The sequence below is a fragment of the Mesoplodon mirus genome (genome assembly GCF_964341445.2).
Source record: "Mesoplodon mirus genome assembly, chromosome: 20".
Lineage (NCBI taxonomy): Eukaryota > Metazoa > Chordata > Mammalia > Artiodactyla > Ziphiidae > Mesoplodon > Mesoplodon mirus.
In genome coordinates, this window is record NC_138996.1 from 20,946,821 (window position 1) to 20,971,425 (window position 24,605).

Genomic DNA, 24,605 nt, shown 5'->3' on the forward strand with positions numbered 1-24,605 from the left:
GCCCCGGTCTGGGAGGATCCCATATGCCGCGGAGCGGCTGGGCCCGTGAGCCATGGCCGCTGGGCCTGCGCATCCGGAGCCTGTGCTCCGCAACGGGAGAGGCCACAACAGTGAGAGGCCCGCATACCGCAAAAAGAAAAAAAAAAAAAAAAAGAGACACTAACAAATACCTAAATAAATAGACACATATACCAAATACATGGATTAGAAGACTCGAAATGTCAGTTCTAGACAAATTTATATATAAATTTAATCCAAATAAAAATCTTTCTCTTTTGGTAGAAATTGACAAGGTGCTTATAAATTGGGAAATGCAGAGTCCTTAATTAGCCAAGACAATTCTGAAGAGAGAAAAAACATTCTAAAAATCTTATATAATAAGTAAAACGTACAGTTGAGAAAGGAAAGCAAATCTCAAACTGAGTAGGTGTGTCATTAGGTGTGTCAGACATATGAGCATATTGGACAGTCTGATTCAAGTTTAACATCCTCATCTTGTTCACGGTTCTCCACTGAGCCGCGTGAATCAGAGGCACTACCTGGTTTTATTATTTGGAGAAACTGACACAGATGGCAGTATCTCAAGAACTTTAAATGTGAGAAATCAGTAGAAAACATGCTTTTCTCCTCTTAGGAGTTGTGCCAAAGGTTCAGACTATATGGGGCCCCACGTTATACAATTCTCAATTATTTTTTAATGGATTTGTATTTAAGTAAGTGGACTGTGAGGAGACATACCTATGTCTCGGATAATCTTTCGTTTAATTTATAAACTCTCTTAAGGCATGGGTTATACAGAAGTCAATGATTGAAACCTAGTAAGAAAAAATGAATTAAAGAATTCCCAGGGGAAATGAAGACCTAAAGTAATTAAAATGTCCCAATGAGGCTCAGCAGTCAACGTTCCCACTCAAAGATATGTACAGTTCCTCATGTTATCGGAATCCCAGAAAATTAGCTACAACTGGAGTGTCCAAGGAAATTTAAAAATAACTCAACGTCAAAGAAATTTTGCATTTTCTGTCAATTACTAGCACAACCCTCAAGCAGTCATCTTCACTCAAATCAGAAAGTAGTACAGACATAGTTAAAATGAAGGAAAAGTGGCAATATAAAAATATACCATAGTATTCTTGGACATGATTACTTTTATTCCTAATAGAGTTTTTTTTTTTTTTTTTGCGGTACGCGGGCCTCTCACTGTTGTGGCCTCTCCCGTTGCGGAGCACAGGCTCCGGACGCGCAGGCTCAGTGGCCGTGGCTCATGGGCCCAGCCGCTCCGCGGCATGTGGGATCTTCCCGGACCGGGGCACGAACCCTCGTCCCCTGCATCGGCAGGCGGACTCTCAACCACTGCGCCACCAGGGAAGCCCCCTAATAGAGTTTTTATGCCTTTCAAAACCTTAGGCCATTAAAAAGTTCTTTTTTATTTAAACTTGTTTTAACATAAAATAATGGAATTGCCATCAACAGCATCCAAAAAGAAGTTCCTTTTCATTAACTTTATTTTCATATTGTGCACACATATAGTTATAAGCATCAACTCCATGGTATTTATTTGTGTATATTTGCCTATTTACAGTGTAAAATCATTTAACTACTCCAAATGAAGTATTCACATTTTATATGTAATACCCGTTTTATAAAATCATCATGGGTATTTTCCCAATTTAAGTTGTGTTTCATTCTTTGCTTGTTCAGTACTTTCTAACAAATGGATATTAATTTGTTTTGGGTCTCATACATTTTCAAAAATGGGTCTCTATCTTCATCCAGTCTCTCAAAATAAAGCCATGTGAACTCCTCCTGAAGTCATACTCTTGTCCCGTTTATGTTATTCTAGGTGTGGCAGCCTCAAGCAGTTCTAATACAACACAAAACCATCCACCAATAAGCTAGCCTTGCACTAGGTCTGGCTTCTCATATTTTAGCTCCAGTAATCAGGTTTCTGACCAGCTCTTGAGCTCAAATTCCCATCTTCCGATAGCAGATGCTATCTTATGCTTTAAAGAATAAGTTCCTGTCTGAGAAGACTATCATTTAAAATACTCTGTCCATTTGATTCCATGAATAATAGAACTTTGAAAGAAATGCTGGCATTTTAGCCTGGGAGCCATATATCTCAGATTGCTAGAAATGGGACAAATGTTACTTTCCAAGCTATGGGCCCTCTTTTTGATTCCTGGAAACATCACGGCTATAATCAAGTTAATTTGTAGGGAAGTACTTGTTAGAATAATCAGGCTAACACTATGAAGCTGGTATATGAGATGGCAACTGGGATTACTTGGCTAAGTGTCCAGTGAAGAGCTAGAGTTCATAGGACAAAGAAACAAGAAAATAGAGAAGAGGAAATAGAGGAATGAATTGAATGTGTATTTTCTAAGACATCTGAGACATTTAATTTTTACTACATATAATTTCAAGTTCTAGAAACTGCATTTATGTACAACAAAAAAAACCCTGCCTTGGTGATTTTGCTAGCTAAGTATCCCAGAAGTAAAATTCCTATTTCATTTTGGGTTGTTTTTCCATAAGTATTTTCCATGTGTGCACTATTTTTCAGATTAACTCTATGTTTTTACGTTTCAAGTTAAAATAATATGACATTGAGCACAAGTGACTACTGACATCACAAAAAGGAAAACAACCACAAGTTAAGTGCCTCTTGGTGGAAGGTCACCAGGTCAACTGTAATTCCTGGCCAAAAAATAGAACCTGAATCTGAGCAATTCTCTAGACCCAAATAACAACTTAGAAAAAATATGGAAAGCAGAGAAATCTGTTAAACTACACCATGATACTACAGTCAGCAAGATCTAGACTGGGAAATTCCATAAGACAAAAATTCAGGTTTTTTTCAGCAAAGTGCAAGGAAAAGACAAGACAGGAGAATTTGCAGATTAACACCCCTCCCCCCCAAATCAGTCAATTGCCATGTATGAGCTTTATTTGGATCCTGATTTTTTTTAATGCTTAAACAAAAAAGACATTTAGGAGACTACAGGATATTTATATATTATTATGTATTTGGTGATATTAAGGATGTTTATTTTTAAACTGTGATCATGGTATTATAGTGTTTAAATAAGAGAGCTTATTTTTTTAGAGAAGCCTACTGAAATGTCTGCATACGAAATGACATTCTGTCTAGGAGTTACTTCAACATAACATGGGAACTAGGACAGATTGAAGGGACTATGTATGAAACAAGAATGGGCATATGTGTTAATTGTTAATGCTTGGTCCTAGGTACCTAGAAGTTCATTACCCTGCTCTATTTTTGTATATGTTTAAAATTCTTCATAGATTTTTTTTTAAGTTAGCCCAAAATAAAGGCATTTCCAGGCTATTGAACAAAGTAAACTAAACCAAAATAAAATAAACTTTTACAAATTCCTACTATTTCCCCAAATTTTGGCTATAAACTTTCCAATTCTATGAAGGTTTCAAGGGAAGAACTTTGTATTCTCTCCCTTATTTTTAACATTTGTTTAGATGAAAACACCTGTAGCTAATGTAATTTTTTATCTGTCATCAGACCATTTCTACATGTACTGATAATGTAACTGAATTTTAAGAGATAGGTCATTTTGCTAGGTTGAAGATTTATTTTAAAATATCAGAAATTAAGATTTCTTAAGGTTTTTAGGTGGCAGTACCCTAGATAACACAACTGTTAGTATAAAGTGAACATGCTAAATTTTAAGATAATTAAAGATAATGAATAAATTAAACTGTTCAAAGAATGAGCAATTTTGTTTAATAAAATTCAAAAAACTTTCTTGCTCTGGACACTGTCTGTAATAAGAAATACTGAAAACTTGCAGATTAATATTTAATATGCAGTAATTTATTCTTGTGCATTAGAGATGCTGTTGGAAATATGAACTTGGTTTTTCTCACGAGGATTCTGACTTTCACTGTCACCTATTTCTGTGTAACGTTTCTAACATCATTCATTGGTTTATGAGTCTTGGCAATATTAAAACATAAATTAATATATACAATTCACTGATCTAGACAGAGTTTGATGAGGATCAGTAGTTTTATTCTTTAACAGAAGAGAAATTATTAAATCAACAAAGAAGTAACAAGATCATAATTAGGGTTTTATAAGATTAATTTGTAGTAATATTACCTTTCTTGCAAATTACAATGGATAATGTATTAAACATAACCTAATTTTAATTACTTATGCTGAAAGGTCCTACACTCTACATCATATTGACAATTTAAATCTCCCCAGTCTAAATGTTCAGGACCTTTTCCCTGTTAGAAAACAACCAACTGAGTAAATGCAAGTGATTTTAAATTAAAGAGACTGTGCAATTACTTTAGGGAAGAAAAAATTAGCTTATCCATTAGCATTATAGGTTGCTGTAAGGGAAAACAGTCTGTCTGTTCATTCAATTAACTCTCAACCTCAAGGCCACCAACCATTTCATTAGTAACATTGTTGATTAAGCAGCTCTGAATTAAAAAAAAAAAAAAGCTATGCCTTGAGACAATAACACCTTGGCAATATGTTTCTCTGGGATTGCTTGGGTATATTTGGTACATTAGTTATTCATCAGAAGAGGTAAATGATTTATTTAACAGATCTTGATCAAATTCAATGAAAAAGTTCATGATAAAAAGAACAGTATAAAATTATTTTTTCTAGTCAAAATAAACATAAATGAACGTTATTTCAAAATACAGTGACAATCTTGTATCTGTACTGAAATTCAATAAAGTAATGGAGACAAAAATGAAAATGTAAATCCCAAATAGTATCATCTGCTTTTAAAAGAAACAAAGGTTTTCACTTTGAACTTTGTAGAGGAAATCATCTTTCCAAACCATTATACGACAGTGTGCTGCAATTATCACTTACTTTTAAAAATTCATACATCCACGAGGAAGCGTTTCACATTTTTAGATGAATACAGTTTCAGTCAATGCCAGAAAGTGACACTAAGCAAGCATTTCAAGTGTCTTCTAGGTATATTTAATCTTAGGCATTTTTCTCTGCTTATAAAATTTCATTTCATGAACAAAGTATTATGACTGTGTTTTCAGAAACAGTTTAAGATGCAAAGTGCTCACATAATAATGCACATATATTGTTATATATGATATTAAATATAAAAGGAGAAGTAAGGATTTTACCTGGTTAATCACCTGAGTTGGTCTGTCTGAAGCTGGGTAGGACCAATGGATTCCCCGGCAATGTCTTGTCGGATGATCCTGAGTGAGGGTGGCCGCAGTTTGAAGGGGTGGGACTTGTCTTCAGCAATGAATTCCCAAGGGACTGTTTCCAATCAGGGAATGCTATCGCAGACAATGAAACCATTCTCCATTTGTTGACCCTAGTTTTCTAAGTACAATCTGCTGTGGGTGTATTCAGGCATCAGTGGAGGAACTGACATATATTTCACTGAAATTTATGGTATGAAGAATATTTTGAAACAAGGATTACATGAAAATAAGATTGATCTTTCCTTTCTTTGAAGTTTTTCCACTGTGTATTCATTTCTTCTCATTTTTTCCCCTATTGGGATGAAAAGCACAAAAAGGCTTAACTCCAAGCAGTATAGTGTCTCACCTAATGATACCGGGAAGCCCTCTGAAACAACACTTGTGGATGGATATACATGGTCTCTGCAGTGAAAATTTCAGTGAGGGGAGAGGAGTGGAGGCTCCCTATTTTGGAAGCCTCCTTGTTCAGCTCAGGACAGTGTTACCGTTAGATGTCTCTATAGCTAATGGTTATTTAGGCATAGTATTTTCACCATAATTGTATATAGACTCATACATCTAATTTCTGTATTACAAACAGAGAGCTTTGTTTGATTATCCGTCTGAGAGATGCATTTTCTGGAAGTATTTTTTCCCTTCTGTGTAGTTCTTCTAGACTGTTTCGACATGTTCTCTATCCAATCCTGTCTGTTTCTTTTAAGTATATATCTAGAATCCAACAACTCTCACCACTTTGACCTCTCCTACCCTGGCAGAGCTGACCGGGAGCTCACCTTCCCAGCTAGCTTTTGCCCTTTGCTGCACCTCAGTCCCACAGCCTGTTCTCCATACAACAGCCTGGCTGATCCTTTTAAAACGTGTTAGATCGTGTCATTCTTCTGCTCCTCCAGTAAGGTCCTACTTTAATAAGTGATCTTGAAATTCTTTAGTACCTTCCAGCCTAATTCAGGATATAATAAAGATTCTTAGTGATGGTCTGCAGTGGCCTGGCCGCCCTCCCAGCCCCCGGACCTCACTTAACGCCTGCCCCTTCTCTCGCACTGCCTCCCTTGGTCCCTGAACTCTGGGCACCCAGGCCTCCCTGCCCCTCCTTAAAGGTGTCGAGGGCACTTCTGCCTCAGGAACTAGGATGCGCTGAGTTCTCTCCTGGAACTCTCTACTCCAGATGGAGTTCTCGGTTTTTAATTTTCAGTTCAAATGTCAGTTTAACTGTGGGATCCTCCTTGACTACCTATAGAAACAGTAAGTACACCTTCACCATGTTCTCCTGACCTTATTTTTTTCTTCATAGCATTTAGTTATTTAGGTGTTTTTGTTTACTAGTTGTCTCACCCAAATAGAATATAAACTCCCAGAGAAAGGGGACTTTGATTTACTGATGTATCTTAGCATCCTGAACAAGGCTTTGCAGAGTAGGCCTTGAATAAACATTTTTTAAATGAATGAATGGTTGAGCTTTGCTTATTCTTCCCCGTTTCATAGAATATTCTAACCAATAGAATCTAATGGAATATATGAAATACCAGTCTATTCTAATAATGGCTTATGTTAGTTACTGTGATAGTTATGACAGCATAACTATCAAATGTATCTTAAAATCTCAGAACCTGAAAACCCCTTGACATTCATCATGATTCATCTTCTGTTACCAGGCTGGACTGCATTTTGGTCTACAATTTGATCTATGGACAGTTTTTTCTTGGTCTCCTTTTATAGCCACTCAATTGGCTTAATTACCTTTATTATACAAAAATATTCTTTGCATAAAAACTGGCTTATTTCCACAAATAATCTTTCAGAAGACTCTGAAAATCTCTTAATAGGCCTTTTTTTTCTACCTTAAAATATGTGAAGCTTTTTTGAAGCCCTAATTCACTATATGTCTTAATTTACATCTTTCACAATAAAAATGTATTTCCATATTCATTTCAGCAAAATCTGTACATTTATATTAAAAGCTAAAGACTCAAATATGAGGTAGCAGGTTTGTGGAACAACATACAAGTAGAGGTAGCTTTGCCCCCATTTAAAGCGAGACTTAACCTTTGAACTTTACCTTTAATTAACCACAGTGGTTACTTCCAGACAGTGTGAGGGAAAATGGTGCAGGCAACACATAACTCTCATTTTGTGAAAGGCCTCTATCAATTTGTAAATCTTTTAAAGGTTCTGCCAGGTCATCGATCAAGATATGGGAGGTGATGTGAGAGCAAATGTGTTAGAACTCAGGGGATGTAGAATGCATAGGACTGGGGTAGTTTCACAATGGTTGGAATGTTTACATGTTTTATGAAGTTGGTTTAAAATATATACAGCTGTGTATTGGAGGTGGCTGTAATCTTGGTAAACCAATCAGAGAATGAACAACACCAGAGTCCTGATCTGATTGTTTTAAAACAAACTGTTTCCAAATATTTTTTTATTGGATATTTCTTTTAGGATTTTAGCATGAACTGTCTGTCTATGTCTCTACCTATCTATCTACCTACCTACCATCCATCTATATTTTACCACATTTATTTAAAGGGGAGATATTCAGAATATTTAACAGCAGGCTTAACGGGGGCAATAACTAAATGAAATGAATGTTGGCCATAATCCTTGAAGCAGGGTCCTGAAGCTCCTTACTTTGCTAGGCATTACTCTGATTTGCTGGATTACAGAGACAGGGTCCCAGTGTCAGTGCTGAGCTGTATACGGGCACTCAGGGCACTTGATACAGTAGCTAATGACCAATTGGTAGGGAAGTGTTTTGATATTTAACAAGCGGTAGAGTTGCTTAAATTATGTAAGCTCTGCATTTTAAAATTGCGCACAAAGAAAACAAATTTAAAGGATGGAGTAAAGATAAAAACTGTGGTATGTGTGCATAATTATCAGTTAATATTTCAAGCCACAACAAACTCTCATAGCAAGGTTGCTTGTTAACATTAGTGGATAGAAATTCATATTACAAATAAGCTTAAAATATTTTGGCTGACCTTGTGAGATTTTACTTTGTAAATTTGCTGATGAAGAACACATAATAGAAGGAAAACTCTCAGCTCTGCCAACTTCTTATTGCTGTTTTTGTTTGTATTCTTCTTCTTCTTCTTTTTCTTATTATTATATTCAATATTCAATATATAAGTGGTAATTGACCACTAAGATCAGTACAGAGCATTGAGAAGAAAAAACATTGGCTATCATCTGGAAAAAAAATAGATTGCTTTTTCTGCTCTAATTGAACTTTCTGCCACTCTTGAAGCCTTTATTACATTGCATGTGATTATTTCCTGCGATGCTTGCCTGATTTGGCTACTAGACTATTCTTTGGGGTTGAGGACAGGAGGTCTTCATTTGTAAATTCGAGAACTCTAAACCAGATAAAGAGCTCCTCAGGAAAAAAGAGTCATTTTATCCATTGCTGTATCCCCCAATCTTCATAAATCTTGGGCTGTATACATCCCTTAATGACCATTTCTTGAACAGAATTTTTTAAACATCTTTATTGGAGTATAATTGCTTTACAATGGTGTGTTAGTTTCTGCTTTATAACAAAGTGAATCAGTTATACATATACATATGTTCCCATATCTCTTCCCTCTTGCGTCTCCCTCCCTCCCACCCTCCCTATCCCACCCCTCTAGGTGGTCACAAAACACCAAGCTGATCTCCCTGTGCTATGCAGCTGCTTCCCACTAGCTGTCTATTTTACGTTTGGTAGTGTATATATGTCCATGCCACTTTCTCACTTTGTCCCAGCTTACCCTTCCCCCTCCCTGTATCCTCAAGTCCATTCTCTAGTAGATCTGTGTTTTTATTCCCGTCTTGCCCCTAGGTTCTGCATGACCATTTTTTGTGTGTTTTTTAGATTCCATATATATGTGTTAGCATACGGTATTTGTTTTTCTCTTTCTGACTTACCTCACTCTGTTTGACAGACTCTAAGTCCATCCATCTCACTACAGATAACTCAATTTTGTTTCTTTTTATGGCTGAGTAATATTCCATTGTATATATGTGTCACATCTTCTTTATCCATTCATCTGTTGATGGACATTTAGGTTGCTTCCATGTCCTGGTTATTGTAAATAGAGCTGCAATGAACATTGTGGTACATGACTCTTTTTGAATTCTGGTTTTCTCAGGGTATATGCCCAGTAGTGGGATTGCTGGGTCGTATGGTAGTTCTATTTTTAGTTTTTTAAGGAACCTCCATACTGTTCTTGAACAGAATTTTATATTTCCTAATCTATGTTGCCAGTTTCAGTAGGAGATACCGGTGATAAGTACAGATATAAATATACACTTACGTTCTAGGGATTTGCCATCTTGTTGAGAAACTGGAACAAACTATCAAATGATAAATAAACAAACAAATCAGTTTAAGTAATGGATGTGTGATATAAGTAACACAAACTCCAAAACCGTTTCTGGGGCTTCCCTGGTGGTACAGTGGTTAAGAATCCGCCTGCCAATGCAGGGGACACGGATTCGAGCCCTGGTCAGGGAGACTCCCACATGCCGCAGAGCAACTAAGCCCGTGTGCCACAACTACTGAGCCTGCGTGCTGCAGCTACTGAAGCCCACACGCCGAGAGCCCACAGCCACAACTACTGAGCCCGAGAGCTACAACTACTGAAGCCCACGCACCTAGAGCCCGTGCTTTGCAACAAGAGCCTGTGCTCCACAACAAAGAGCAGCCCCCGCTCTCCGCAACTAGAGAAAACCTGCACATAGCAACGAAGACACAACACAGACAAAAAAATAAAATAAACAGTTTCTGTTGTTTCACCACTAAAAAAAGAAAGAAAAAGAAAGAAAAAAAAAAGCCATAACATAGTTTTTTAAAGTGTTGGACAGTCTATGCTAGTCTTTCTCTAAATTATTAAATATCAGTGCAGGATTGTTTATAATGTCGACCTGAAATCACTATTCAGGCCTAATATCATTGCAACAGTTGTGGTCTGACTGCTACAGATAATAAATTATGGTAAAATATACGTTCAACTATTAGGTGACGACCAAGGAACGGAATCTGAGTTATGTTTGCGTTATTTGAATCATGTATGATGAAAAGGCATGTATGCTTATGCAACTGAATAATTTGATAACTTTAGAGTAGAAATTGCCAAATTTGCTATTAGAATCCATCAAAATGATATTTGGGGAGAAGCAGAAAAGGTTGCATGTGCAAACTTATGCACCCTGTGGGCTGTCAAGCAAATGTAAACGCGGAAGCCTATGGCTGGCTTCAGTGGAGATTGTTTCATTTCCAGAGATGCACAAATCAGTCAAGGAAGAGGTGAAGCCATGAGTTAAGCCACAAGAAATTTGAGAAAAAGCCTCGTGCCATTGATATGCTAAAGAGGTCAAGATCATGAGCAAAACCTATCACGAGTAAGGTGTGACTTTGCCACCAGGTATAACTGCCGAAGAAGACAGGAGATTCAGAAGCATCTTTATTCTCTGGGTTTGAAGACAGCTTATACTCAGACTTTCATTCTGATACTGAAGAAGACATTCACTTACTAAGACAGATGAAATGTAGTTATTAAGACAAAAACTATTTTGATTGCTTAAAAGTGGATATTTAATATTGTTTCTTTGAAAAAGCCATTATTAAAAAGGTATTTTATGGGGACTTCCATGGTGGCGCAGTGGATGAGACCGCGCTCCCAGTGCAGGGGGCCCAGGTTTGATCCAGGGTCAGGGAACTAGATCCCACATGCATGCCACAACAAAGGAGCCCGCGTGCCTCAACTAAGACCCCGGTGCAACCAAATACATAAATAAAACTCGTCTTTAAAAAAAAAGGTATTTTACAATAAGTTGTCTTCAAATGCAGACAATATGTATGTAGATAAAGAACATTTCACTTGCCTCATAATAACGTCTCAACATTGAAATATTAGGAGCTTTGGGGGGCAAATCCAAATAGAGCAATGTGATCATTCTTCTCTAACTAGAACTTGACCAGTTTTCTTGTCAGTTTTACTACCCAGTTCATGTGGCTGTTTCTGGCAGTCCTTCCCCAGGCTGAACTGTGAATGGAGAAACAGGCAGGAGCACAGAGAAATGCCACTTCAGCTTAGAACAGTTTTTACATAGACAGTAGATCTAGAAGGACCTTTGAACATTAAACACACATGCTCACACACACCACACAGAGACTTTTTATAAATGGATGTGTAAGTTGTTTTTTAGACATCAGATTTATGAGGACAACATTTATTTTCTAATAAGCAAGGATTAAATGTAAATATATAATAACTTAAAAATGTAAATATGCAAAAAGTCTATTTAGAGACTTTCTATCATGGGGTCTACTGTGTTACTGTGAAGTTGGACAGATATTTGATTCTTAGTAAAGATTTCTTAAACTTAGTTTAAAAAATTTTTTTTACTGTAAATACAGAAGTTAAGATGATGGCTTTCTTTTATAGTCACTTAAGAGGGACTATGTCCTTTATATTTGTCCTGGAAAATACTTCTCCATAGTGTTCAAAAAATACTATATTTCTGGCTTTGGAAATCATTTTCTCAAATACAAGCTTAAAATACCATTAAAAAAAAAGATTCCATTTAACTGTTCTTCAGTAAAGGAATAATTTTGTTCATTTTCTGAGTTGTGTGCTGTGCTTCTATTAAATTACTGTCTAACTGGTTTCCATCCACTTTCCGGATTACCTTAATAGAAAATAACATTACTGCCCCAGGTCATTTCTCCTGATATAAATGGATTAGATACATATATTTTCTTATTGCTGCTTTAGGGAGGTTTAACCTGGCAGCAGCGTTTTCTGAATTTCACACTGGCTAAGGAACCCATTAGCAGCCAAGGTATAGTTAGATGTTAACTAAGTTATCTTACTCCATTTTGCAGGTATATTGTGTTTTCTGTTAGAGAAAATTAAATTCGTAAAAGAATTCTTTTCCCTTGGAAATAGAGAAGCTTTTTGCATGGTTAGCAGCGGCCCTTCTACCTTCTGTTGCGGTACATAGTGTGATGGAAGAGATAAAGCACTTCATAATCAAGACAGTGTCTCAAGAAGAGATTGCAGTCATGTATACACCTGGGATAAAAGCTCATTTTATATTTGAAAATAAACATTTTTTTGATGATTGAAAATCAAACCCTTTTCTCTGAGTGCTGAGAAGTGAGAGATGACAATTTGCATTTCGCAACATCATTATACTAAAGTGCTGTAGAATTATAAGAATGCTATTGCGTCTGTAGCTTTCCTTCATGAGAAAGAACATCGTAAAGCACTCTCTACACAGTGCTGGGGTTGTTAGAAGCCCTCTGTGCCAAAAGGTTGGAATAAAGTCTATTATCTCAGTGATCTTCTCTGCCCTTTCTGGACTAAGCCACAGGATTAACGATACATTTTTTAAAAATTGGATTTAAAGAGTTATCTGCATGTTGAAAGTATGTTTCCATTACCCTAATTTCTATACCCTAAGTCTTAAAACTCCCCTTTCTTCTTTACCCTTCATTATCTAGTTATTCTCCCCGGTCCTAATGCTAGTCTGGTTTCCCTAGGTAGAGGGGGCCAGGTTGGGTTACGGGAGGGAGGGGAAAAATGACATCTGCATTGGCTTGAATGTCAGCAAGCAGAAAGGAGCTGTTATGTGTGAAAATAGCCTAAATTCTAATTATTGAGGCCCCTGAGGGACATATTTAGAAAACCCCAAGCTAAAGGAGTGAATGCAAAATTTTGCTTTTAATTCTAATATTCTAACCTGGGCACAGGAAAATCTCGTTTAATTTTACTGATTTTTTTTTTTGTTTGAAACATTGAATGTGCCTTTTGAAGTTCTTTAGCTCCCTATTATTTATGTATTATTTTCTAATTTTATCTTCTGAACAGCCAGCTCCGTGGGTGTATGATACCTGTACATGTAGGATAATAAGGTATTTCCATTTTGATTTATTTATCTGAAAACTGGATCTGAGAAAGATTAAACAATTATCAACCAGTTTTAAGCTGTTCTTTCCACCTTCCACATCCATAATATGAGTGCTGCATCTTAAGAAATTATGTCTGCATTAGGAAAGCAAAGGCTTTCTAGAAGCCCCATGCAGAACACTTGAGTTCCAGTCACTTCCCAAGGGGAAAGAAGTTACTGTAATTGGCATACAGTACTCAAGTTTCATCCCTAGGGTTCCAAATAGTAACTGCTTCTGTCCCTAAAACTAAGGAATATCCACCATTGGTACTGTGATCTGGGAAAGAAGAGGAAATTGACATTGGATTGGCAGTAGCCAGTGTCAGAGGCTGTCACACCAGATGGGGTTCCTTGCTTAGAATTCTTTCTGCTAAAAAGCAGATTTGTTTTTTTTTTCTTGCAGTAGTTTAATATATAATCTCCTAGAAAACTGTAGCCATCACTTTCTGAAATAATAACAATAATGGCATTTCTCTTTTCCACCGATTTGGGATAGAATCAGTACATTCACAAAAAGTACTTAAATTCTGTTTAAATAAAATATAAAACATGCAATTTATAATAGAAATTTATCAAATAGTTGGGAAATCAGGCAGTGTGTTTCTGTGGAAGTTGCACCAGCTTTGGAATATTTATCCTTTTAGAGACTCAGTTTATGTAAAATAAGAATGCAGGATGCTGTGAACATCCAATGAGATTATGTATGTAAAGCACTTATCATAATTCTTGGCACATACCAGCTGCCTCATAAACGGTAGTAACTATTGTAGTTTATGCCCTAATATATTTGTTTGATCATAGCAAAAACCTATGATCTTAACATGTTTTTAGGGGTGTATATGCTCCATCTGGAAAACGTATGTGTTTGCATTGTAACACTCTTGTTAATACAGTCAAATCATCACTTAAATAGGGTTAAAAATCTGGTGTATAAATAGGCTAACTGAACTGTATATTTGTTTGCTATTAAAATAAGGATTTCTAAGCAAATGGCACACTTTCCATTCTTGCAGATTCATTTACAAAGTATCATGGAATTAAATGCTATGGATATTGTATCCCAATATTGTAAAATAGAGCTCAAATTTGGTAGGAAAATACAGCTTCTAATCATGACTTTGGTAGAGAGGTAAACAGTTTCTTTTTGAGTAATATGTGGTGTAAGTTGCACCCTTACTTAGTCCAGGCCTGGAGAAAAGCTTACTCATTCTATTTTAGGATATTAGATGCTGAAGCCTTGTATCAGTAGCTTAATGGACTAAATCTTTTTTTTTTTTTTTTTTTTTTGCGGTACGCGGGCCTCTCATTGTTGCGGCGTCTCCCGCTGCGGAGCACAGGCTCCGGACGCGCAGGCTCAGCGGCCATGGCTCACGGGCCCAGCCGCTCCGCAGCATGTGGGATCTTCCCAGACCGGGGCACAAACCCGTGTCCCCTGCATCTGCAGGTGGACTCTCAACCACTGCGCCACCAGGGAAGCCCTAAATCTTTTTTTTTTAAGAAAAATCTTTATTGTTTTTTGCACTCATCTAAAATTCTAATAATAGAATAATTAGAGTATAATTAGACAACTGAGTAAATTTTCATGTGTTTATTTAAAGGTGAAGTTAATTTTTATCTAGCTATTAAGAAGTAAAATTACAGTTATTGGACTAGATATTTGAAAGCTCATTTTACAGCTTTCTCTTACTTTTATAAGCATTTTCAGAAAAGAGGAACTAGCACATTTTTCATCTAATGCCTTAAGATAATAAATGAGTAACGACTTAGAAGCATTTTAAGTACCACTTAAAATAATGAAATTGGCTGTCCTTACCACCACTTTGAACAATAATTTAATTTACTCTGTTTATAACTCAGAGCAAATTTAATGCAAATAACACTTTTACTTTCCTTGCTGCCCAGATACACAACAAAATGCTTCTAACTTCAAATATAGCTTTCTCCAAAAAAGTGTATGTTCATAGTTAAATGTTTAGTGTAAGGGGATTTCATCAAAAGAATAAAACTTAAAAAGATAAAATAATATAATACATTTCCTTGAAAGCACATCTCCACTTTTATACCTACTGTATGGAGATATTTACTATGAAAGAGACCAGCAAGGTCAATGAATTTTGGAAGTTTAAGGTACAAGGTGCCTACTGAAACAGGGTGTCACTGAATAAGCTAGGTTAGGCAACAGATATCCCAAATCTCAGTGGATTAATATAAAAATGTTTGTTTTTTGCTCATATCAGAGTCTAGAATGAGCTAGATGGCTCTCCAAGCAATAATTCAGAATTCCTTCTTGTGAGCCTTCTATTTTATAATTTCAAGGTAATCCTGGCAGCATCAAGCTTCTTCAAGGCAGAAAGAGTGAAGAATCTCACACACTTGATACTTAACTACCTCAGTCCAGAAGCAGATATATATCACTTTCACTCAGATTCTATTGGCAAGAAATAGATGCATGACCTGACCTACACGCAAAGGAGAGAGGACTCGGAAATGTAGCTCCCTATTGCTCATCCACTTCCAAGAACTTATTCTATACTACGGAAGGGGAGCATGAAATTTTGGTAGTCAGCTCTCTCTGCCACCATCATCAGCTCTCCAAGCATAGATTTCAAACTCTTAGAAAGGCAATAAGGAGGCTAACATATGGTGAGCAGTTGAGAATTGGAGAAAATACCACCTATGCCCTAGAACCTAACGACAGTTTCTAAAGATAATTTTTCAGAGAAATGCATATAATTATTCCATCTTTTTTTCAACTTAACATAATTGAGAGATGGGCAACTTTTAAAAGTAATACAGAACATGCCTTTATTGACTTTAGAGAATCAGGGTCTACAAGAGGGTATTGCAACCAAATTTATTGGCAGAAGTTGAGTAGAACATGTTTTAGAGAACTACTCCTCCACATAGACTTTGATTATTGATATCAGTATGGACAGTCAGAAAGAAGAAGAAAGTGAGTTTTCCCTTCTGTCTTTTAATAATCATTAAAAATTTCCATTATCCCTGGGTGAAAGCTACCTTCCTCATTATTAAAATCATCAGTTTGAAGGGGACTTTAACAGGAAAGGGAATGCATGGTGGAGATTTTCATTTCAGCTAATGTCATGGATTGGTAAGGAGGAAAAAGCCTTCCCAATGAGAAAAGAGAAGTTAAATAAGGTGGATAAAATAATAATAATAAAGTCAAATGCATAGCTGAGTTCACACACACACACACACACACACACACACACACAGAGTAAGAAGAGTCTGTAGGAGCTATAAATGAAGTGGGTAAATCTTCTAAGTCTAAAGGAGCAGTGGGCTAGGAAAAAGATGGAACAAGATTTCACAATAATAAAGAAAATGAAATTAAAAAACCCAATCAACAAAAAAATATGTCAGGAAAGATAAAGGAGAATGGAGAAAAAAACTAAGCCAGCTCTAATGACAACAGAAACAAATCCAAAAATATCAATAATCTCCATAAATATAAATGAATTAACTTTGTCAGTTATGGGAGAGAGATTGTTACATTGAATACATAAGGCCCATCTACGAGCTCAAGGTACATCTAAAAGTAAAGGATGAAAAAGGTTGAAAGAAAAAGGAGAATAATAAACTAGGCAAATACAAATGAAAACTGGAGTGACTGTACTGGTACAAAGAAATTGGCTTAAGTTCAAAAAAGAAAAATGTGTTTTAAAAGGCTTATTGCATATTGAAAAAGGTCCAACTTCACTAAGAAATGTAAAAATTCTTAACTAGAATGCAGCTATCACATAAATATTTATGAGCAAAAATTGTTAGAACTGTAAGAAACAATTGAAAAGTTCTTTTTTGGGGGGAAATTTTAATGTAAATCTCTCAATAATTGATAGACTCTGCAGATAAAAATTCATAAAGATGATTTGAACAGCACAACAAGCTTATATAATAGACATATCTAGAAAAAAGAAAAGCATATTCTCTTAAACTATTTGCCAATAAAACATCATTATATAGATATATTTATGATTAAATATATGTAATATACTTATGATTAAATAATAATAAAGTATTGCATAGTCAATGTAGTAATACTTAGAAAAACATATTTCCATGAATGTAGATATTAGGAATGAGGAAAATCTTAAAAATTCGTGACATAAAAATTCAAGCCAAGAAATTATGGAAGAAACAAAATAGACCTGAAGATGGTAAAAACAGATAATAATAAAAATAAGTTTGAAATTAAAAAAATAGAAAAAGTTACAGTAGAGAAGACCAGCTAGTTCAAAGCTGATTGTTTAAAGAGGTTAGTAAAATAGTCAAATCTGGAAGATCTTTTTCAAAGAAAAAGAGAAAGAGAATGCACAAATAAACAATATTAGGAATTTAAAAATGGAATACAATTAGTGATAAATACATGTTTATGCATGTATCAGATTTGCTAGATACACAATCTACAAAAAATAATTTAAGTTACTACATTCCAGAAAAAACATTTTGAAAATACAAACTTCGAAATATTCAACTCAGAAGAGCAACAAAAAATAAAAAGTGCCTAGGAATAAATCAATCATAAGATCAGAGAAACTATGTGGAGAAAAGTATAATATTTTACCAATAGACATTGAAGAAAATAAGTATATATGAAGAACTTAAAATTAATGGAGACAATAAAAAATAAAATTAATGGAGGTAATAATTGACTCTGATATATTTAGAAATTTTATAGATGACAAGGTTGGCATTGTAGATAAGTCAAAGAGAGAGAGAGAGAGTGAGAGAGAGAGAGGGGGGTGGGGGAAAAAGCTTTAAAATCATCTGGAATAAAAGAGAGTAGAATATTTATAAAATTTTGGAGTGAGAACAAAAATGCCAAAGGAAATGATTAATACGTATGACTGCTAAAACTAAAAATGTCTGGTAGCAAAAGACAATAAAAATGAAAAGACTGGGGCAGTCTGGAAGAAGATATTTGGAATGAAAAAAATTAACCAAGATTAGTATTCAAATTAGATTTTTGAAACTACAAATCAAGAAGTAAAAGAAAACCACCAAGTAGAAAAATAGAAAAAGATATGAAAAGACAATTCACAGAAGAGGAAACACAAATGGCCAATAAACACATGAAAAAATGCTCAGCCTCACTAGAAATCAGTAAAATGCAAATTAAAGTCACAAAGAGATACCATTTCTCAGTCCTCAGACTGGGAAAAATCTAAATAGTCCAACAATAACAAATGGGAGTGAAGATATGGAGCAACAGAATTTCTTTTTGTGGATGAGGAAATATAAATACTTTTAACCAACTTTTAGCTGGAGAGTAGTTTGTTATTATCAGTAGATTTGAGATGTGTATAGTTTATGTCTCAGCAATTGCATTCCTAAACATATATCCTACAGATTAAGGAGATTTGTACAACAATAATCATGGCAACATTGTGAATTATAGCAAATACCAGGGAAAATTAAATGTTATCAATAGGAGAATGAGTGGGTAAGCTGTAGTGTGTCTACCAAAAGTAATACAAACATCAGTAAAAAAATGAGTCAACATGAGTTAATATATACTTTTGGATGGATCTCCAAACAAATATTCTGTTGGGAGGGAAACAGAAAGCCATCAAGGCATTTACCAGTCTGCTATGAGTCATAGAAAGTTTAGTAGCCCTAAAGAGTATGCTATATATGGTTTAGGATACATACATATGTAGTAAAGTACAAAGAAATTCTTAGTGAAGATAAAAACTAAATCCATCTTAGAGATAACTCTATGATGTAGGTTGGGGAATATATTTTGGGAGTTGAGGAAGCTTTAATTGTACTTGTAACATGGGTATTGAATACACAGTTGTTGATATTATTATTTATGCCTTTTGTGTGCCAGAATGATTTCTTAACTTTTTTTCTCAAAAGGATACAGACTTTTAAATAAATCTAGTCTAGTTTGATGCTTTTATGGATGTACAGTTGGCTCTGTATTCGTGGGTCTCTCATCTGAAGATTCAACCAACTGCAGATTGAAAATATTTGGAAGAAATTCCAGAAATTTCTAAAAAGCAAAACTTGAATTTGCCCTGCTCCAGCAACTATTTACATAACATTCACATTTAATTTACAACTATTTGCATATCATTTACATTGTATTAGGTATTATGAGTAATCTAGAGATGATTTAAAGTATATGGATCCATGTCATAGATTATAGGCAAATACTATGCTATTTCATATATAGGACTTGAGCATCTGCAAATTTTGGAATCCAAGGGGAGTGTCCTGGAACCAATTCCCCAAAGATGTGGGTACAGAGGAACTACTGTATATGTGTGATTGATTGGTTGATTGATTGATTGATTAAGTGGTAACTAAGGTCCAGAGGGAGGAAATAACTTAATCAATGATATCTAACTAGTTAATGACAGAATTAAGCAACAGTAAGAGAGTAAAATGTTTAGCCCCTTTTTGCAATTAGGAGAATTGATTCTGAGAGACATTTAATTGACTGTCTTAGGGTTACAGAATCAGAAAATAGAACAATAAAAGGTAAGCATGATATATCTGAATTTTCAAATGAGGTAAAAGCTAAGCATGGTATATCCGAATTTCCAGATAGAACTTACCTGATCTGAAAATGTCCACTAGCAGATTCTGATATATTATTTCCCTCCAGTGGAGGAAGGGCTTAAGGGGAAATATTTCTACCCATGGAATTGAACAATAACTTTACCTTTATTTCAGAGAAGCTGTAAAAATATTTTTGTTGTTATGTGTTATGTGCTGTGTATGTGTAAAGTGTGTGTGTGTGTGTGTGTGTTGTCTGCATATAGATTTTCTAAGTTGATGGCAGAGAAAGTCATTAGCTATAAATATTCAATTTAAGGGGAGGGAGGGTGACAAATGTATAATGTTAAGTAAAATCTACCTGTCCAGGCAGAAGTCCAGAGGGCCAGGGGGTACAGTGTGGCCCCACAGGTAGATGAGAGGATGGACCTCCCATTGTGTGGATTCGTACTTAAAGTTGTCCTGGCACTTTTATGTTATTTCATGTGTCAAACAATGACCCGGTGAGAGAATGAAAATTTTAGGAGTTGAGCAGTTTCACCAAGATCCCTTTCACTTTGTTAATTTTTTAGATGTCGCACAGCTACTTTTGAATCGTCTTACAAATCCAGGTAAGCTACTCAGGTTTGTCTTGATGTCTGAGAGATCTCCTTCCTTCAAGTGTATCAGGTGAGCTATCCACCTTCTTTTGTTTTTATAAATAGAGATGGAGATGGATGAGCAAAAAACACACTTGTTTTGGGGTTCTTTGAATCTTCAGGCAAAATTATAGGGACAGCAGAAATTTTGTAGAACTTACTTAAATTTTTTAAAATATTAAAACTCCTCCAAATTATGTAACCTAGTAAACCTAGCATGATCTCTGGAATGAATAAAACAAACATGGAAGGAAAAGAATCAGTTTGGTGGTTGTATTTAATGTTTTGAGGGACCTCCATACTGTTTTCCATAGTGGCTGCACCAATTTGCATTCCCACCAACATTGCACAAGGGTTCCCTTTTCTCCACATCCTCACCAACAGTTGCTATTTCTTGTCTTTGTGATAAGTCATTCTAACAGATGTGGGGTAATATCTCACTGTGTTTTTGATTTGCACTTCCCTGATGATTAGTTATGTTGAGCACCTTTTTATGAACCTGTTGGCCATTTGTATGTCTTCTTTGGAAAAATGTCACTTCTGAGTGTGTACCTGAAGGAAACAAAATCACTATCTTGAAGGGATGTCTCCACCCCAATGTCCACTGTAGCATGATTCATAAATAGCTAAGAAATGGAAACAACCTAAATGTCCTTCAGCAGATGAAAAGATAAAGGAAATGTGGTATATGTATTTACCATAAAAAAGAAGGAAATTCTGCCATTTGTGGCACCGTGTATGGACCTTCAGGGCATTATGCTACATACAAAAAGACAGAGAAAGACATATATGATCTCTCTTACTTATATGTGGAATCTAAAAAAGTTGAACTCACAGAAACAGAGTAGAAATGGTGGTTGCCAGGGCTGCGGGGAGGAGGAGGCATGGGGAAGTGGGGAGATGTTGGTCAAAGAGTACAAATTTCCACTTACAAGATAAATAAGTTCTGAAGATCTAACATACAGCGTAGTTTAAAAAACGGTATTGTATACTTGACATTTGCTAAGAGAGTAGATCGTAAATGTTCTCACCACAAAGAAAATAAAAAAGGTAACGATGTGAGATGATGGGTGTTTTAACTAACTGTATTGTGATAGTAATTTCACAATATATATGTATATATCAAATCATCACATTGTACACCTTAAATTTATACAAGTTATTTGTCAATTATACCTCAATACAACTATAAAAAATCAGTTTACCCTTGGGTTCTTACTAGTCTTCAGAGAAAAGCTACCTAGGCTTAGCCTGATAGAGAAAGTGAAGGGTGATGATACATAAGGGCCATGCCAGCGGTAGTTGTGATAGCATCTGTACTAAAAAGATGAGTGGGTCTATGCTCAAGGGAGAATGCCCTATAGCTTTTAAGGAGAACACTGGAAATTTACATGTAACAGCTGGTGTAAATACAAAGAAGAAAGTCGTCAGAAAACTCCTTGCTTCACATGAAGGTCCCCCTTCACTGGGGCACCTGTCAAGGGAATGTCTAGAGTTGGATGTATCCTACAGGAAGAGCACCTCGACTTAGAACCAGTAATGAAGCCATTGAATATATGGGCCTTGAATTAGCAAAAAGATCCAGAATTATGGATTTAGGAAGCTTCAGCATATGCGTGGTCATTGAAACCATAGTTACTGCAGAGATCATAAAAATCAGAACAGTGACTACAGAGACTTTGAGAACACCATCATTTAAGTTGAGATCATCAAGTAGGAACTTTTAAGGAGATAGAAAAGAAAGTGACATGGCAAAAGCTGAGCCAAAAATATATGAGAAAGAAAGCATGAATAATATTTTCCAGGGCTTTGAAGGGCACACGTAGTATAAGAAGCCTATTTCTAATGGATTTGCCTTGTGGATGCCTACCAGTGACTTCAGTGGTAGCGGGTTCAGTGGAGTGATAGGCAGTGAGGACTTGTATGTAGAAGAGGTAGGTTCTTTATTCAATAAGTAAATTGCTCTAACCATTAAGGCAAGGAGAGGGGTAGTGGTTGGAGAACTACGGAAGAGGTAAGTTTAATAAAGGAATACTTTTACAAGGATAAGTTAGGTGTAAGGAAACCAAGAGAAACTAAGAGAGCAGATGCAAGGATCCCAGGGCAAGTAAGGTAATGGCATCGAGAGAGAAGGAGAGAGAGGATTGTGGGAAGAGTGTGACCTGACATTACCTATGACCTTTTTAGTTGAGGGATGTTGCCAGTATCCAAGGTGATCCTCCAGGGAGGGGGAAACAGGGTTAAATCCCTGATCCCATTCTGCTCTCTCCCTTTCTTCTCTTTTGCTGGTGTTCCCCATTCAAAAGAAGGCAGAGGGCAAGGAATCTTTTGTTGATGTCCATACTGGCCGAAGGAGAAGAATGGAGGGTGGATTTGAACGGACAGATAGAACATCTAACAGATGGAGGAAAAGTTTCGTGCTACAGGTGGACCTGTGCTGTTTTCCTCACTCACATGTAAAGAGAATTTTCTCCATTCAAGGAAAACTAATGGGATCAGTCAGCTCTCCAGACAACAGGAATGAAGAATTTGAACTGTAAGACTAGAAATATTCCCATGACAATGAAAAATATAAACACATTTCAATTTATAATACTGGAAATGTTCAAGGACGTGAACACTCTATGATACACAGTAAAATATGCCATAAAACTGTATATTATTAATAATGTGTAGACTATGATTATGATACTCAATTAAAGAAAAAATAATATGATGTCAGAGTTTTAAAAATCATCTTTTTTTGTTGTTGTTCTAAAGAAATGGAAAGCAGAGAAGCTTGGAGATTTACCAGGACCGAGTCTTTCACAGTCAACAATTGGCTCTTAAACTTGAAAAATATTTGGAGCATGTGTTTTTCTTTGCTTGTTAGTTTTCCCACACTACAGATTTCCTAGATTTTGCTAGGCTAATCCAAGTGCCTGGTTCCTTTCTCCCTCAGCATCCTTATGCATTTCCTCTGTGGATCAAATTCCCTGTCTAAATTAGTACACATTTTTCTTGAAGGAAGAACCAAATAAAAAAGAATGAAAATGGTCCAGCATTTCTTAGCATTATTTGAGACAAACAATTCTAGTATTATTCATTTCAGTTTGTTAATTTAAAAATCACGACAGAGCTGTATGAAAGAATTAATAAACTCACAGGTTTTGTTTGTTTGTTCGTTTTGCGTGGTAAGAGCACAATGTGAGATCTGCCCCTTTATCAAACTTTTAAGTGTATGATATGGTATTGTTAACTAGAGGCACTATGCTTTTCAGTAGATCTCTAGGACTTATTCTTCTTGCGTAACTGAAATTTTGTACCTTTTAACTAATACCTCCCCATATCCCCCTGCCCCCAGTCCCTGGCAACTACCATGCTATTCTCTGCTAGAAGAAGAAGAAGAAGAAGAAGAAGGAGAAGGAGAAGGAGAAGGAGAAGGAGAAGGAGAAGGAGAAGGGGAGGGGGAGGGGGAGGGGGAGGGGGAGGAGGGGGAGGAGGAGGAGGAGGAGGAAGAAGAAGAATAAGAAGAAATGAATAAGGGGGCTTCCCTGGTGGCGCAGTGGTTGGGAGTCCGCCTGCCGATGCAGGGGACATGGGTTCGTGCCCTGGTCCGGGAAGATCCCACATGCTGCGGAGCGGCTGGGCCTGTGAGCCATGGCCGCTGAGCCTGCGCGTCCGGAGCCTGTGCTCCGCAACGGGAGAGGCCACAACAGTGAGAGGCCCACATAGCGCAAAAAAAAAAAAAAGAAAGAAATGAATAAGGCAGGAGGAAACCTTTGGAGGTGATGGATACGTTTATGGCATGGTTGTGGTGATGGTTTCATGGGTGTATACATATCTCCAAACTGATCAAGTTGTATACATTAAATATGTACAACTTTTTGTAAGTCAACTATATTTCAAAAAAGTGGTTTTAAAAAATGTTAAGTTTGAGTTTTAAAATCTTAATTAAATTTACTAATTTGTTGATGTTTTGGTAATAGAGGTATTTTGCTTGGGGTCATTTAGGAATAAACCAGGGTTTAGAGAAAGAAGTGGGTAAACTCTTTCAAAGGAGTTTTACTGTTTTCCTTCTTCCAAACTTTGTTTACCTAAAGAAGTAAAAGTAGGTAGGAAAGCCTAGGTTGTATGGGGCAAGGAGAGGTGAGGAACGGAGTGTGGAGTGAAAACCCTGGGGAAGTCCATTGGGTCTTTATCGGCCATTAGCTCACTTGACATTATAGAAGAATAGAGCCCTTCAGGAAGTACAGATAAAGACATGTGTAGTCTAAACCA